At 40.3% G+C, this 17864-nt stretch overlaps 1 long non-coding RNA gene across 1 annotated transcript; it reads left to right on the forward strand.

Annotated features, from left to right (window-relative positions):
• The first annotated feature begins 16684 nt into the window (after nt 1-16684).
• Nucleotides 16685-17632, forward strand: LOC133509174 (uncharacterized). Its single transcript, XR_009797247.1, has 3 exons — nt 16685-16757; nt 16865-17062; nt 17144-17632. It is a non-coding gene; the product is annotated as an uncharacterized LOC133509174 (long non-coding RNA).
• Nucleotides 17633-17864: the final 232 nt, after the last annotated feature.

A 17864-nucleotide genomic window follows, 5' to 3' on the forward strand; every position in this document is an offset into this window, starting at 1 on the left:
GTTCTCTGTCTCTATGTTCCCTGTGATTGGATGGCAATCAGTTGATGGTGTACCCCCGCCTCTTGCCTAATGACAGCTGTGATAGGCTCCGCCACTCCCACGACCCTTGTGAGGATAAGGGGCTAAGAAATGGATGATGTGATTTGTGTCTGACAACCTGTTTTTCCTTCCCCTTTGTTAATAACTAATTCCTTATACTAAATGTTATTAAAACTAAAAAGAATTCTGCAAACATAAATTTGAATTTTTGCTGCAAGAGACAAGTAATTTACAGTTGAATCCGAAAGTTTTCACATGCTGTGTGAAAACACACTTTTGTCTCACTGTCTGAAGTCAAATCAGACCAAACCTCTCCTCTTTCAGGTCAGGCAGGATCATCCAAATTATTTTATTTTGCTAAATGCCACAAAAAAAAATGAGTGAGAGAATTTCTGAGAGAAATTTATATTTGCATACATTTCCATAGTATGAAATAGCATTTCCTTTGAACTGCAAGACTTGGGTCAAACGTTTTGGGTAAACTTCTACAAACTTCTGACAGTGCTCGCCTGGAATCTGGGCCCATTCTACCTGACAGAAGTGGTGTAACGGTGAGTCAGGTTTGTTGGTTGCCTTGGTCACACATCCCTTTTCAGATCTGTTCACAAATTTTCAATGGGATTCAGATCAATCCTTTTTGATGGCCACTCCAAGACATCGACTTTATACTCAAACCACTTTTTTTACCGGTTTGGCAGTAAGCTTAGGGTCATTGACCTTTTGGAAGATCCATTTGCACCCAAATTTTAGCTTCCTGGCTGATGTCTTAGGATGTTGCCTTAATAACTCCTTTTTACACTCTCTCTTCATGATGACGTCTATTTCATGAAGTGCTCCAGTTCTTGGTGCAGCAAAACAGCCTCACAACGTGACGCTACCATCTCCATGCTTCACACAGTTGGTATGGTGTTCTCAGGTCTGCAACCTCTATTTTCCTCCAGATATAACTTTGGTAATTATGGCCGAACAACTCCACTTTAGTTTAATCAGAACACAGGAGATATCTCCGGAAGTTAAGATCTTTGTCTTGGTGTCTTTTTGCAAACTGTAATCTTTTTTTATATATTCACCAGCTTCATTCGGCATCTTCCCAAGGTCTTTAGCTTTTCTTTTAGGGTTGATTCACAGCACATTTCGGACCAAAACACTTTCATCTCAGTTACCCATTATTTCAAATGAGGAAGCAGAGTTTTGAGGTCTGGCCTTAAATACATCCGTGTGTGTGCCGTCAATGAACTCATATTTTGTCCGTTTGCATATCAAGGGCTTCCAAAGCCATGAACTCCTCATCTGTGCTTCCCAGGTTCTTTAAAGACAGTACAGTTTGTGTCTGTAATAATAAAAAAATTATCTCGAGAAATGATCCGTTATTATTGTGACATTTAACAAAATTAAATAATTTGGGTGTTCCTGACTGTTTTGAAACTGGAGAGGTTTAGTCTTATAAGACTTCAGGCAGTGAGACAAAAAAAAGGAAATGTGTTTTTGCACAGTGTATGTAATGTTCTGGCTCCAACATTATTTGCATAACAAAACTGAATGCATCATGTTTGAAGCGTGTTCTCACATGGCCAGGCCAACACCCATCTTTGATTTTTCAGTTTTATGTTCGGTCTCTTATGAGCAACCAAGCTCGTTGATTATAACATTAGAAGACATGCCGGTCAGCAGACAAAAGTATTAGAGGCTCCACTACAGCAACAGCTATGCGTCTTCCTTTCAATATTTTCATCTCCTATGCAAATACAGACCAAATGGAGCTGATAATCATTTATCAGGAAACCGTCCTGAAATGGTAACTGCCTCTGTCCTGCTCATTAATTATTCATCACCACTGCCCAGTCAGGCGGCAAAACGATCCACGATGACTACAGTCGGCCTTATTCAAGTGTTTATCTGCCACATATTTGCACAAATGTTCTTCATCTCTGGCACCAGGTGGGTTTTAGCACGAGTATAGATAAAACACCTGGCCTCCAGCTTCTTTGCTGTGTTTAATAAGAAACTGCACCACATGGAACACATAGAAGCTCAACAACAAAAAATGAGTTTTCAAATGTGACAGGCAACATGACATGTCGAAAACACTAGAGGCAGATGCATGTGTGCAATACACGTCAGCCCTAATGTGCAAGGTTTGATTGAAATTACACAGCAGAGGTGAGAACATTAAACTGGGAAACAAACACAGAAATCACTAATGTCTTTGTGCTGTTTTATCTTAATCCCTGCATCATAGCGAATAGACCTGAATTTGTTGTGCTTGCATATCGAGGTCTATCTTCTTCTCTTATGATCAACAGCAGTACACTCTCTCCTGCTGCATGACCACCTAGAGGCTAGATTCAGTGTCAGTCTACATCTTTATGTTTAAAAATACTTCTACAAGCAAGAAAACGTTTTCAGATGCACGGTCATTCTCAATGATACATCTATGCAATTTTTTCCCTTTGTACAATCAATAATTCCCCCAAATGTACAGTAAATTCAGCCTCTCATGTCATTTTTTTTTTCAGAAAGAACTTCCTAAGAATTGTGAAACATTCAAATGATAGCATTAAACCAAACACATTCTCTGATGACCTCCACGCAAAACTAAACTAAAAAACATTTTGTCTCAGTCAGTAAAAGTTAGTGTTGGAGAAAAATGAAATTTCATAGGGTACTTATTTATCCATAGAATTTGTGCTTTGCTTATCCTCACAAGGGTCACAGCCGTGCTGGAGCCTGCCCCACCTATCTTTGGCCATGAGGCATGATACACATTGAAATGGTCGCCAGACTATCGCAGGCTACATAGAAACAGAAAACTTTTCACACTAACATTCATACCGACAGGAAATTTAGAGTCTTCAATAAACCTACCATCCATGTTTTTGAGATGAGTGAGGAAGAAGATCTCATCCAGTTTGACCACTTTTTCTTCGATTATTCACATACTCTGACAGTGATTGCAACTTAAAATAAATATCGAAAGTAAACATAAGCAGCATGTCTAGCTCGTCTTTGGTCTACGTTGCCCAGACTGTGTTGCAAACTAAAGCAACGGTGGTGGACACAGTCATTATAAAACACATTGATGGGCTGCGTAAGTACTGTAACATTTGTAATTATGAGTGTACGACTTTAAGAGTGGGGATGGGGGGGCGGGTGTCAGGTAAATTAGGAAAAAAAAAAAGTGTGGCGGAGGAGCGGTTGTTGTTAAAGAACATTCTGTGTGCTGTTTAAAAGAAACCAGTGGCTTCTTTTCATTTTTTACAGTATTATATGAATTGTTCCATTATGTGTAATAACCAGTCAGCCTTCACTCATTGAACCACATTGCAAAATTCCACAAACTGAATAGCTGAATGTTATTCTTTCGATTTGCATTAGATTTTTTTTTTTTTTTGTTTACGTGAAGAGACTGCATCGATGGTGCACAATTGCGCACATGCACAGTTTAAAGGGAACATTGGCTGATGTCTTTTTTTTTTTTTTTTGCCACGCTGTCCCGCGATCAACCAAGACTGCTTCGCTATCGACGCATTGAGGACCCCTGGTCTATGTCATCCTAGTGTAATTAGTTTGCAATCATTTTGCCCTTATAATAATTCATAAACTGGCAACACCATTGAGCTCAAAGTAAAACGAAATGGTTCTGTAGACAGGAACTTTCCTGATTTCCCTTGCTAATAAAATACACCCATAAATGTCAGATGCTAGTTGTCATGGCAACCGATATGCTAAATGCACAGTACTTGACTTTTTGGCCTAAAGCGAAAGCTTCAGCAAGCAATGGCAAGGAGTTTTTAGTTAAGCTGTGAGTGTTTTGTGAAATCTATGGGAAAATGCCCAAGGTATATCCCCTCTGGTCTGTTGTCATACTTAAGTGAAGCATTGTATGCGCCCTGATGAAACCGCCGTTGGTGCAAATTCCCCAAGACCCCTTCGGGGCTCATTATCCTAGTTGCAGGTTGTTTGAGAATTTTTTGAGTGGTTGAATCTGGGACACAAAATGACAGAGAGGAAGCCCAGCAATAGCAATGAACATGGAGTGTTAAAAACACATTGCAAATTTACATCCTTTCAATAAATGCATGTTCAGGTCATGTATTTCATTTAGCATGTATGTAATTAGTGTCAAATTGTCTCATTAAAGTGCATTAAAATTGCCAAGTAGGTGGTGTATTATAACTTGGCAGATACGCCAGTAAAGTTATAATGCGTCTCCATATTGTGTTAATCAGGAACTTGGACTGAGTTGTCCATGTGCAAAACTTTCTTCTTCTTTACATGCAGCAACCAGTATGAGAAAAGACCAATGTCACGTGATTTGTCATAACACATTATGGTTCACTGCGTCATTTAATGTCCAATCATGCTGTCATTTCACATTATATGCATAATTTATACAAGACACATATCTTTAGTCATATCACTGACTTATATCATCATATCTGCTCTCATATAAATAGTGATGTATTATTATTATGTAATGACACAGTCACCAAAAGTCAGGATATATATATATATATATATATATATATATATATATATATATATTCCTATCCCAGATAACTTCAGGCAAAAGGTGGACTATACCCTGAACTGGTCACCAGTCAGTTGCAGGGCACATATCGACACCATCACTGAACGGGAATCGATCCCACGCTGCTCGCATTAGCCAAGAATGTGTACACCATCAGTAACGTAGGGTAAGGATGAAAATTATTTCAGATGTTTTTTATTTATTCTTTTACAATATTTTTAAGGTAATTATTTAACTGATTACTTAAAATAAAAAGCTATTAAATATACTATTTCCTCTTCTTCTGATGATTATGATGGTTATACATATATATATATATATATAGATATATATATATATATGCATATACAATAAAAATTAATCAGTTTTTCCAATTATTTAATTGCAGTTTTTTAAAATTTAAAACCATCAGGCACCTTTTGCTTCACCAATTTGAGAAAAAAATGGTGAAAATAATGCAAAATATTACATAAAAATATATTTTTTTGCTGGCCCAGAAAAAAAAACCCCAATGGGTCATATAAGTCCACTAAGCCCTACTTTCCTCCACCTGGTATGAATTATACAATCTGTATATGAAGCATCCAGCACCAAGCTGTCTTGTGGTAATTATCTAAGAGTTACATTTATTTACATTGTTATGAGTCGAGACAAAACCAAAACTTTGACAGTCTCACTCCGTCTCATGCTTTCTGGGCAAGCCAAATTTAGATGTGTCGCGTGCATTAACGTTAATCACAAGTTTCACAGAAGGAAAGGAGGGTAGTCAGTGCAGAGCAAGCATAACATGCATTCCATCTACCTAATGTGCTCCGAGTGTACGCCAAGCACACGAGGTAGCCAAGTTGCAGACCTAATTGTGAGGGACACGGGCCTGCTGGGGAGGAACAGGCCATCTGCAAAGGTGCAAACTATCACTGTGAGGCTCACAAGGGCATGAGTGCCACTGACATGACCAATTTATGCAAAAATCTGCTATGCAGCCTGAAAAGAAGTTTGTATCTCTGATTTGAATGTGAGAAGGCGCACAGCAGAAGGCAGAGCCAATATATTTGATGTGTTTTTCAACCTTTAAAATAGCACATTACTGAAGATTTTTCCTTTTTCTAGACACTGTGAGTCTGATTAATTTTGGGACTTGCCTGTTAAAATCCGCTATCGGGTTGGTGCCAGGGAACTAAATTACAGATGAGAGGACAGGACGAACAACAGTACTTTAATTCGCCACAACTAATTTGATAATAAAAGTCCATTTCCATTTCACAGAACAGCCAATTGCAATATGCTGTCATCGAGCTCGGCTGCTACTACTGCAGCTGAGGCAGTAGGAGTGAATGTGCACTAGTTCCCTGATGCCCAATGTCTTTGATGTTTTTCCTTCACTTTTCTGTGTATGTGTGTGTGTGTGTTTTGTTTTCTACTGTGTATGTAAGATAATGAAACCATAACACATAAAGGAATGAAAGGCTGAGTAATTGCTTATTAAGAGATGAAAAATGCATTATAAGATCACCAAAAAACAAATTTACCAAAATGTACCTTAGAAATACAGTAGCAGTCATAAATCAATTGAGGTCTTGTTTTTGACAAAGAAAAAAAAATCACTTAACATTCACAGTGGTTAGTTAAAACAAAAGTGTGAGTCAGGATACTGTGTCAGTAAACTTGTGTTTGCTCTTTGACCTGAACTACCTCAAGCATTGTGGATAACATATGGTTTAAAATCAATAGGAATCTAGTTTTGACGATAAAAAAAAATCCCTGGAAATTTAGGGAAGGTCACTTGAAATGTGAGTCGATTAGTGACTAGCTCCACTACCTCAAGGACATTTTATGCAATTTAAAAAAATCAATACAATGTTGACGGGATTTTTTTTAAAAAAACTTTCATATTTGCTACTTCCAACATCTTTGTTGGAATCATTTTGGTTTTGGAAATAAAAAAAGAGACTTTATTGCCAAGGACAAATTGAGATTTGTGACTCAGACAAATGAAAACAAATTATTTGAATTTTGAACCCATCCACCAATTCATCCATTTTCCTCACAAGTGTTGCGGGAGCGCTGGAGCCAATCCCAGCTGTCATCAGGTAGGGGGCGGGAAACACCCTGAACTGGTTGCAAGCCAATTGCAGGGCAGATGGAGAAAGACAACAAATGCACTCACAATCCCACTTAGGGGCAATTTAGAGACCCCAATTAATACATGTTTTGGGGATGCGGGAGGAAACCCAACGACCTCAAATGTATTTCCAAAATATAGTTGCAAATCTATAGCATCCTTGTCTTGGTTTGATCAATTGAATGTAGAAGGGTGGAAATAAATATACAGTCATGGAAATACAAGTATTAAACACCCGGTACAGTTGATGACTGGTTAGTACATCTGTTTCACAGTTCAAACGGCATGGGTTCAAATCCAAGCTCCCGACTTTGTGGGAACACTTTGGGAATGGTCCAGTCTTGTACAAACAAGACCATGCTTTGTGGACCAATGGACAAAACAAGGTCCATAAATACATGAATGAGAGACATCTGCCTGATAGAACACCTTTGGAATGAATCAGTCCAGACTGATAGCCAGGCCTTCTCAACAAACGTCACTGTGCCATCCGTCACATGCACATCGAGGAGAACAAAAATTCCCTACATACTCCTGAACCTTATGGAAAACTTTTCAGAAGAGTAAAATCTAAAAAAGTGGACCGATATCAAATTAAACCCTTTGGATTAAGAAGGGGATGACTCTTCAGATAATATATGAGTCAAATCAGTAAGAAAATTATTTTGTTAATACGGTACTACATAAAGTGGGAGTATGCTGTATCTTCTTCATCCTTCTTTTTCTTTTGGCTTGTCCCATTAGAGGTCACCGTAGCATGTCCTCCTTTTCTATGTAAACCTATCTTCTGTATCCCCTTCTCTAACTCTAACCCTAACCCTTGTCGTGTCTTCCCCTAATGTATATATCGACCTTCTCTTTGGTCTTCCTCGAGCTCTCTTGCCTATCAGGTCCATCTTCTTCCATTTCTCCTTCTACTATTTGTAGTACCCATTATCTCTCCTCTCTCCTTGTCCAAACCATCGAATTCTGCAAAACATCTAAACTTGCCCGTCCCTCTTATGATCTCATATTGATTCCTATCCAACCTGGTCACTCTTACAGAGAACTACAACATCTTAATTTCTACCACCTCCAGCCCTATTTCCTGTCATCTCTTCAGTGCCACCGTCTCTATTGGATCATGGCTGGCCTCACCACTTATAGTCTTATAAACTTTGCCCATTATCCTAGCACATCAGTCACATAACACACCTGACACCTTCCTCCACCCATTCCAACCTGCTTGGATCAGTTTCATCACTTCCTTACCACATTCACCATTGCTTTGTACTGTTGACCCTCAGTATTTAAAGTCCTCCACCCTTCCTATTACTTCTCTGTAGCCTCACTCGTCCCCTTTCACCCCTCTCATTTATGCACGTGTATTATGTTTACTACTTACTTTACATTTTAATTTTTCTCTTTTTTAGTGGATGCCTCCACCTTTCTAACTGTTCCTCCACCTGCTCCCCGCTTTCACTGCAGATCACAGTGAAACATATCATGTATAAACAGTTTACTGTGTGTATATAAGTTACATGTTGGGGTGATTTCTACCTGCCTACCAATTGTGTCCCATGTGTTGAAGGGGGACCTTTTCACCAACAGAACTCATGTTGAAGGCATCAATAACCTTAAAGAAGGGCAGGGCCATTAATAATGAGATTGGAGACAGGTGAAGGAATCATAGGTGTCAATCATCATTCCATGGCATCTGCTCCCAATCAAAATTCCAAATGATCTCCCAATTAAGAAGAAAAATGAAGGCATGGAATCTCCTTAGTATTTGACATCCTTATTAATTACTTCCTACTCTGTGAAAGATGGACTACTGCTTCGTGTCACCTTGGAGTCCTTCTGTGCGTGTCGCTATAATAGTCAACAAAGCATTGCACTAAAATTACATTGCAAGTGATAAGTTTTGGTAATATTTTCAAGTGAAATTGGGGTTACCACATCTACCTCGCAGTTCTGAAGATCAGCTTTTGAATGTTTACTCCAACCTTTGTGAAGTTTGTATCTTCATCACACATTCCAAAAACGTGTATATTCGGTTAATTGAAGACTTGGCCGTAGGTGTGAATGTGAGTATGAATGATTGTTTGTTTAGATGTGACCTGCGACTGTCTGTATGTTTATCATGCATGAATAAACAATTACAAACATGTTCGTTGTTCTGAAATTGTTTTGCGATTGCACCTGTTGTACCTGTTCTTCACATTTTGAAATGTATTTTTTATCTGCGTCAAAAAATAAACCTAATGATTTTGAATAATGATCCAAGATGGTTGACATCATCAGTATAGCGGGAAATCAGTGACAAGACCAGTCAAATGTTATTTAACCCAAGGGCCTCTATAAAAGTAGTTGTGACTCTCATGACTGGCGCAGCATGGGTAGGGGAGGTGGGGGTGCAAATTCCTGATTGTGTAACAATGGAACACGATCAACACTTGTTGGTTTGTTGGCCAAACAGTACAAAATGATGTTGTATTGAACAATTAGTTGATTTGCCAAGACTAAACTTTATACAACCATTCCAGATCCTCCATGATCTATGAATGAGAGTACAAGGCTGGGAGTATTTTAGACTAATGTGAAATTGTTAAACCCTTTTCCTTTACGGGCTGAATTGTATACTAAATTCGAGCCAATGGGCATGGTCTTCTCCACTTCCCGTGTCCCTTAGACGCACCGGCAGAAAGTATTTAACCCTTCAACTTCCGCCTTCTGGATTGCTTGTCCTCTTGAGTCTGTTCTTACTGGCTAATATCAATGTAGCAGTGGGGCAGCTTTGGCCAGCTCCTCCCCCTGTCCTTTTCTTTGTCCTTTTATTTCCACTACATGTGTGAGCAATAGCGGACAATGACGGCTGAACCAGTTGGTCAAAAAAGTCGGCCATCCAGCTTTGATTATTCTTTCCCAGTCTTTATCTGTTGGCGGGGCCCAGGATAGCCACTCATGGCAATCGTAACAGTTACACTTACAGTTGAGAGCAAGACCAGGTCCATAAACAAGTTCAAATGGCAGGAAATGCTCCACGCCACCACATTGGGAGAACCTTATTTTTGCATCTTTTTTATTTAACTTTTTGCGGACCTTCTGCTTCAACTAAACCAGCTCCTTTACCTTCTGAGATCCTCGGACACAGACCATACCCAGGGTCAAGTACTGTAGAGAACAGCAATCATTGTCAGAACGTACAGAATTAGCTCCTAATAATTTTGAGGTAAAAATAAAATACCAGATTCACAGACGTTCCAACTTTTTAATAGCTCAACACGCTCTATCCTATTCACACATATTTTTAGTCCTGCTCCACACAATGTCCCATTTTTCTTTATGAATTCCTATTTTCTGTCAGGAGTTGTTTCTAATGGGACACAAGAGCAGGCGGATGCTGAGAGGTTGTGATGATATGTTCGTTGGAAAAAAGAGAAAGGAGATGGTCCTTGAGATATACTGGAATGATGTTGAGGCAGGGAAAGTGTGGCAAAAACTGTAGATGGCAGGCGGCTGGCTTGGTGGCGTGGTGGAAGAAGTCAACTTAGTGAGAAACATGAAGGGAGCACTGATGAGACGGATCAACAAGTAGGTCAGGAAAATCACAAGATGTGGCATGGCTTACTAGATGCTTGAGAATTGCAAGTGCATGTTAATACTCTGTCGAGAGTTTCTGCAATCTGTTAGGCTTTTATTAAGGGGATGAGTTCTGATTGATGAAGGGTGTGCGGCAGAGGTGGTGCTGATTACTTTATTTTCGCGGCCAGTAGCGGACCGTATTTAAAGGTGCAGTTTCAGTTACAGGTGCAACTTCTGTATTTAATGCATACAGTACATAGGGAACGCTGTATTATTGGGCGAGGGGGTGGTAAAACATACGCTAGCTTAAAAGATACAGTGGCGCTCATGAGTCAGTGAGGAACAATTGCATTTTTATTTTGTAAGCAGAAGAACAAGCTTACCCTTCTCTCACACTACAACAGGCATGCCAAATTACCAAATCCAGCTCACTTCCTCATTGAGTTATGCCAAATGCAGCGCTGTATTATATAGTTATCATGTTGTAGTTACCAATGTGAGGCTGGTGTCATAGAATGTATAAAAATAAAAATTGCTTGTCGCTAAGCAATGAATGCAAAGCTCAAGAATAAGAATCAGATAAAGTGCAAAACTGGAGTTAGTAACGAAAAGCACATAAGGGGTTTGAACAAAAAAAAAGTGCCCTCACCTAGTGAGGAGGGAAAAAGACCAAACGGAAAAAAGGCAACACGACAACAGGTCAGTAGAAGTAAATGAAGAAAAATGTGTTTAAAAGTCGCTGCCACGAAAAAAAGTACAAAAAATCTAAACTAGCATGAAGCAGAGATCATTGTTGTACTTACATAAAACAGCACATAGGAAGCACAAGAAAAAATAAACACATAGCAGGCACAGAATAAGATAAAAAAAAAATATTGAGCATATGGGAGTGATCAAGTCAATAGTCTGATGCTGCCTGTTGTCACAGCATTCTGCAGTTCCACCGCTTACTGTTTGTCATATAATAAACAATCTGTCAAATTTGCCCCCCCCCAAAAAAAAAAAATCAGTTACAAATGAATAGTTGTAAGAATGGACTTTGGATCGACTCAAGTATTACATCTAGTATCAACATTTTAGTATTGGTTTTCCCACTACTTCAATGCACACACTCACGACAAAACTTCCTGACGTTTCATTCAGTGATTTAATTTCTGAGGATAACCTTATTCTATTTGCAAATAGTACATCAAAATCTCTACATATTCATTGTGGTCTGCATGACATTTTTTGGGGCAGCTTGATAGGGTTATGCATGAGTGGATTAAAAATGCTAGCACACATCCGTTTGCATACTTTAATCCTCTTAGTGCCCACTCCAAATACGTTTTATATCTTTCCCATCTCTCGTTGAGGTGAAATATCAGATTAGTTGCTCAGGCTCGATGCGATCTCATTACAACCTCATCTAACACCGAGGGCTTGTTGGGCCGATGGCGGCAAAGGTTGGTTGCTTTGGTCATAGAAATACAGAGCATCTTGCAATGATCGTGTTAGTGGGTTATCATCTGAGTGTGCAAACAAGCCACGCACACACACACACACACACACACATAAACACGTGTTCACATGGTGTAAACATATTGGGCGATAATCTGTCTTCTTGTCCTTATGCATATGGAGCAGCACTTTGGGTTCATAACAGGGAAACATGACTATTGACTGACAAGCACATGCACATATAACAAAATAATAATAGCTAGGGTAACAAATAATACCTAGGTTAAATAATGCAAGCAAATTGCCTTTCAAGTAGAGACTTGCATTAAATTTACTTGCCATCCTTGAGCTCGACCAGATTTCATAGTGCTAAAATCAATCATTTTGTTGGTAACGTTAATGAAATGTCGTGCAAGGGAGCTAAATCAATTAACGTGTTTTAACCACACGGCTGTCTGTGTCGGTGTCCAACACAAATTGTCCATATGTCAGAACTATCTTGCATTGACGGCAAGAGTGTTGACAGCGCCCATTGCAATTCCTGTGGTTGTTGAAAATACAACATTCAAGAGGAGATGAAGTGCAGGCTGCGAAGTTGTTACTCTGTTTTATGGTGGGAGTGGAGAAACTGTTTTATCTACACCAAAGATTCTTTGTTTTTGAACAGAAGGAAGCTCAGCTGGCCAGACGTCCAATGAAAATAATTCCATTCCGTTATGATTAGTGCCAAAAAAATCCCCCAAGTTGACCCTTTTGTTTAGCAATACCATTTGAAGTCCTAATGATAGATGGACAGATTGATAGATGACTACATGTAAGATATACACAAATATGAGGAGTAACATTTTCAATTTCTAGTACAGAATTCTACAAATTATACATAATCCAGTCTTGGGCTACCACTAGTGTTTTGTTTTATTTCAGTTATAAACTACAAATCTGTCTATATGCAAATCACACTGCTTTACTTTAACACAATAATCTACATATTTCCATTCTCATTCCATGAAAAAACAAAAGTGAAAATATGTATTTTATTAGTCCATGACAATAAAAAAAAACAATAAATCCAACCAACATGTTTTAAATTTTGCCTCCTTACCCTCATGATAGTCACCCTAAAACAGTATTAATAGTATTACAACTGAGTGCATCTGCTTGATCACACTCGATTTAGTCATGAAAGGTGCACATAAACACCAAATCACAACGTAAGCAATAATAAGTAATTCTGAAACAATCAAGGAACATTCTATGATTTCATATTTATTTCCCTCCCCTTCAGATGCACCAGAAACACAATACTCAGGACACATCTCCTTTGTGTGGAAAAAAAAATGGTAACACACCCATCTTCTTCTGCTTGTCCAAGGTCGGGTCATGAGGGTTGCAGCTGAAGTAGGGAAGCAGAGACTTCCCTCTCCCCAGCCACTTTGTCTATTTTTCGAGGTATTTCCAAGCCAACTGGGAGACATAGTCTCTCCAGTGTGTCGTGGGTTATCCTTGGGGCCTCCTCTCGGTGGGAAGTGCATGGAACACCTCACTTGGGAGTTATCCATGGGGCATCCTAACCAGATGCCCAAGCCACCTCATCTAGCTCCTCCCTATGCTCAGGAGCATCAGCTCAACTCTGACCGCTCCCAGATGGCCGAGCATCTCACGCTATCTCTAAGTTAGAATCTGCATACCCTGTGGAGGAAACTCATTTCGACTGTTTGTATCCGTGAGTTTATTTTTTTCAGTCATGACCCACAGCTTAGGATCATAGGTGAGGTCAGGATGACGGCGCAGTCCCAGATGTGGGTGCAATTCCAGTATTTAACAGTACAAGACGCACATATTAGTCGCAGGCAGGGTGGGGCTCGCGAGACAGTGAGGCACAATTGCGCCTTTATTTTTGTCAGCAGAAGAACATGCTTACACTTTTTTCCCCCACCGACAAGCGGTGGAAGCGAGTCATGACTCAACACACCATCTTCACCCACAGTTTCACACCAAGCCAAAATCTTTACACCACAGCAAACAGAACAGCACAACTAGCAGACAACAAAATGATGAGTGAAGAAATAATTCACACAAAACGTATACTTCAAATGTTATATACATACACGTTTAGCGTTGCAAAGGATATAGCTATATAGCAACATTAGCCTCAAGCATACAGGAGCAACCATTCACGCTATTTAAAAAGTTACCAGATAGGAAACCGAGTTCAGTTGTACCTACTTTACTGACATATTTAACAGTGTAAATCGTGAGTTCAGTTGTAGTTTATTTAAATATTTAACATCTATCTATGTAAGCTAAACAATATAGCTGTATGGATAGGTTTCCAATTACGCCATCTTGTGCGTCATAGAGGTCAGAGAACACAGGTGATAGGTGAAGCATTTTTTTCTATCATTAATTTATCCGATTGGTGTAAGGGTGGTGGTGAGGTCATTGGACATTGTTTCGGCTAGTATCTCAATGGATAGGTTATCCATTGAGATACTAGCCGAAACAATACGGTAAATTGTATGCAGGCTTTTTAAATACTTCAATAAAATACAACCAAGCTCACTGTTTACAATGTTAAATACTTCATTAAAGTACAACCAAACACAAGTTTTCCTGCGGGTGCCTTTTTAAATAGCGTGCATGCATGTTTCCGTATGCTTTAAGCTAGTACCGCTATATAGTATAGCTACATTATTAAATATGCTAATAAATACAACCGAACTCACTGCGTATAAAGTATATCACACTCCGCTCGCAACTTCACTTTGCTTACCCTGTTCACGTCGATGTACAGCGAATGAAGTCGCTTGGTTGTTTTTCCTTCACGGTGATTGTTCATTGTTAATTAATCCATTGCTCGTGTTGTTCTTCCATCATGGGCCACCTCATCTGGTTTCCACGGCAATTCAGCTTGGTCTTGGCAAAGCTTGTTTTCCTTCTTCCTCACGTTAGCCAAGCATCCACAATCCTGTCAGAAATTGTGGCCTAACTCACCCGGGGCTGTCGCTTAATAACATCGTGTTTGCCATTTGTCATCCATCGTTCTCATCTTCACTTTTATTTTGTGCACGGCGATGTCCAGCGAATGAAGTTGCTTCATTATTTATTTTCACGGTGAACGTTTGTTCTTTGTTAATTAATCCATTGTACGTGTTGTTCTCCCAACTTGGGCCACCTCGTCTTGTCGGCTCCCAGTAGAACAGCAAGCTCCGAGTTCATTAGCTGCGCTTGTTTATTCATGGTGGTTGTTTGTTCTTTGTAAGCATATTTATTTCTTGGTGCCGTTTTAGGGGGACCGTAGCCAAAGCTATGTTGTTTAGCACAAAACACATACCAGCAATATGTACCTCCTGGGGGGCATGCCTTTAGCCTCCTCTCCACACCCACACTTTCCCCTGTAACTTCCACATGCTGCCCTCTCACAGCTCCACTTTTCCTTTATATTACTAGTGTGTCAGCAGGAAATGCTTCCAGTTGGTTACAAATTTTGGACAACGGATCACGTATATGGCGTTCAGCATTATAAGGCACTCTGTCCGTTTTGGAGAAAATTCAAAACATTTAAGTGCACTTTATAGCCGTGAAAATACAGTAGGTCAACGGATAAATTGAAATGCCTTTTTTAACCACAACAGACCGATACGGAGTCTGCATCTCTCCAGAGGTTGCACCAATCCACCCGTTGATCACCTGCTCCATTCTTCCCTCACTTGTCAACATGACTCAGAAATTCTTGAACTCCTCCAATTGGCACAGGCTCTCTTCCTCTACCTAAAGAGAGCACAACATCCTTTTCCAACCGGAGACCATAGTCTCAGAGGTTGTGATTTTCAGCACAGATTGTTCACAATTGTTTGTGAACTGCTCTTCAGTGAGAACTGAAGATTGTTGCTTCTACTTCCTGATGGACCTTTCTTTCGATCACCCCTGAATAGACCTTACCAGGGAGGCTGAGGAGTGTGATGCCCCTGTGGTTGGAACAAAACTTCCAGTCCCCCTTCTTAAAAAGGGGCACCTCCACCCTAGTCTGCCCTCCAGAAGCACTGTCCCCAACATCCATACGCTGTTGCAGAGCCATGTCGATCAGTCTTTCAGCATGTGTGAGGTTTGGTCTCATAGACCACCAAAGGTGTGTTCCGCTACGCTAGCTGGGACCCATCAGCTGCCTTAAGAGTGCTACAGGCCAAGAAGGTCTGATACCAATCCTTCTTCAGCTTAATGACATTTATTACTGGTTGTGCCCCCAACGGGTTTGAGGATTTGGGGGTCGGGGTTTTGAGATGCCCTTATGTACTGTATGAACATTGTGTTCATTCTGCACAGTCTCTCATCAACACAGAAATCAAATAGAACAATATTCGGGTTCTGGTTTGTGGGGAGGCATTCTTCCCATTGACACTCTTCCAGGTCTCACAGTTGTTGTCCGTGTGAGCATTGAAGTCGGCAGCAAAACGAGAGAGTCACCAGCGAGACCACTCTCCAGAACAACCTCCATGGACTTCAAAAATGCTGGGCGGTCCTGTTTGGTGGATAGTCACAAACAACATTTAGGTTCTGACACCCAAACAAAGATGGAGGAAGGCTACCCTTTCATGCAAGCACCGAAACGGGGCAATCATTATGCCCACAATTGCTTGGTGCCTCTCACTGTGCCAACTCCAGAGTGGAAGCGAGACCCTAAGTGTCATGAACGGGGCTCGAGGGTGGACCCAAATGCACGACTCAAGAGACAAGCAGACAGTGCAGAATAAATCTTTATTCGGTCCAAGGTCTGGGATCAGCCAGACAGTCCAAACAATCAGAAGTAATAGTATGGCAGACTTACGAGGGTGGTCAGTGGACAGGCGTGGGTCGGTACAAGGAGAGCAGAAGTCAGGCAAACAGGAGGGCGGGAACGAGGCACCAAGGACGACGATCTGGCGGAGGACAAGTCATCCCTCGGGTCCTATATATACTGGAAGGCATCAGCTGGGACAAGGTGCAGGTGTGCGCTGACTAATTGGCGAGCCACGCCCAGCCTGGGCAGGAAGCCAGGAGCATGACACTAAGCTGTGTATTCAGGTCAGTCAGACGATATCTATTTGGAATTTTTCAACCTTGCAGACCAGCTCAGGCTCTTTTGCTGCCAGAAAGGTGATGTTCCTCATTAATAAATCCACGTTCTGTAGATGGCGATCAAAACCGCTAAGGTTCCCACCTTTGGTAAACACGGAGCTGACAGAACACCTGACCTCATAGGCCCCTCCAACAGGTAGTAAGCCCATGGGAAGGGAAACTCACATTTCCTACTTGGGCTGTGCCTAGCCGTCCCCCTCCCTATGTCCAGGCCCAGCCACCAGCTACTCTCCATTGAGCCCCACCTCCAGGTCTGGCTCCAGCGAGGGCCCCAGGTGAAAACGTGTTCACGCAAGAAACAACATGTTTCAATAGTTTTTTTTTTTTCATAGGGGATGTTTGAGCTGTGCTTTTCTCTGGACACTCACCTTGTCTATCTTCAAGGAAAATGAGCACTATCGGAAACTTTGATGAATGACGTGAGTCATATAATCAAAGTATGTTTATCCACGTCAGGTGTCAGGAAGGACAAAGACTTCAAGCTGTATGTGTCAAATTCTAGTCATATTTAAGAGTATGTCCTGCATGTAACTGGTAAAACCTACAAGCACTGAACTTCTACTATCTTGTCAGTATCGGTTTTCAATATAAAGCAACTTTAAAGTAATAATAAATGCATTCATTTTACACATATTAGTCATATTGATTGAACTTTTCTTACGTGGTGTAGAACCGTATGTTTTAACAAAGGATGTAAAACATCAATGATTTCCTTTTAGTCCCATCTCTGATTCTGGCACCCGTACATTTTTTTTTCATGCCAGGAATGTGATGTTATCCTAAAGTTGTGTATGTTGAGTTTGTGTTTAAATGTGCCATGTTTTTTGAAAATAGTCCATTGCTTTGTTTTTGTACCATATCCCATTGAAGTCTATCTTCATATTACGCCAGTCTCTGTGTTTTACGCTATATAATTTGTGAGTAAAGTTGTCATTTATATTCATTTTATATTTTACTGTGCCATTTTTCTTGAAAATAGTCTCAATTCTTGTATTGTTCTGCTATATAATCTTAAATACTTTCCTCTTTTGTTGGATCAATTTGTACTTATAG

Source organism: Syngnathoides biaculeatus, chromosome 11 (genome assembly GCF_019802595.1).
Source record: "Syngnathoides biaculeatus isolate LvHL_M chromosome 11, ASM1980259v1, whole genome shotgun sequence".
NCBI lineage: Eukaryota > Metazoa > Chordata > Actinopteri > Syngnathiformes > Syngnathidae > Syngnathoides > Syngnathoides biaculeatus.